Raw genomic sequence first — 384 nt, 5'->3', positions numbered from 1 at the left:
CTAAAAATATTTATATTTTATTTTTACAAAAAATGTCTAATAAACATATATATTAAGCAACATATTGCATTAATGCAAATATCATATTTAAAAATATCCAACAATGTATTAGTAGTTTTAGAGGTTTACATTTTATTATTTACATACTTAAATGTTCGATAATAAATAACAACTTTTTCACAGTTAAGAACATGCAATAAATAATACAGAAACGAGTCATCTTCATATCTTAATATTACAATAATTAAACGATTGAGCTAGTGATGGTGAAGGTTTTTTATAACACTATTTCGAATTAAGAATATTCTATATTCTTCGGTTTACGTTGTCAATATGTGCTTGTGATGCTTATCACTACAAAATGCGTGATATCGTTACAAAAAT

Source organism: Wasmannia auropunctata, unplaced genomic scaffold (assembly GCF_000956235.1).
Source record: "Wasmannia auropunctata unplaced genomic scaffold, wasmannia.A_1.0 LD336074.1, whole genome shotgun sequence".
In the NCBI taxonomy this organism is placed as follows: Eukaryota; Metazoa; Arthropoda; class Insecta; order Hymenoptera; family Formicidae; genus Wasmannia; species Wasmannia auropunctata.
This window is presented reverse-complemented; position numbering follows the sequence as displayed.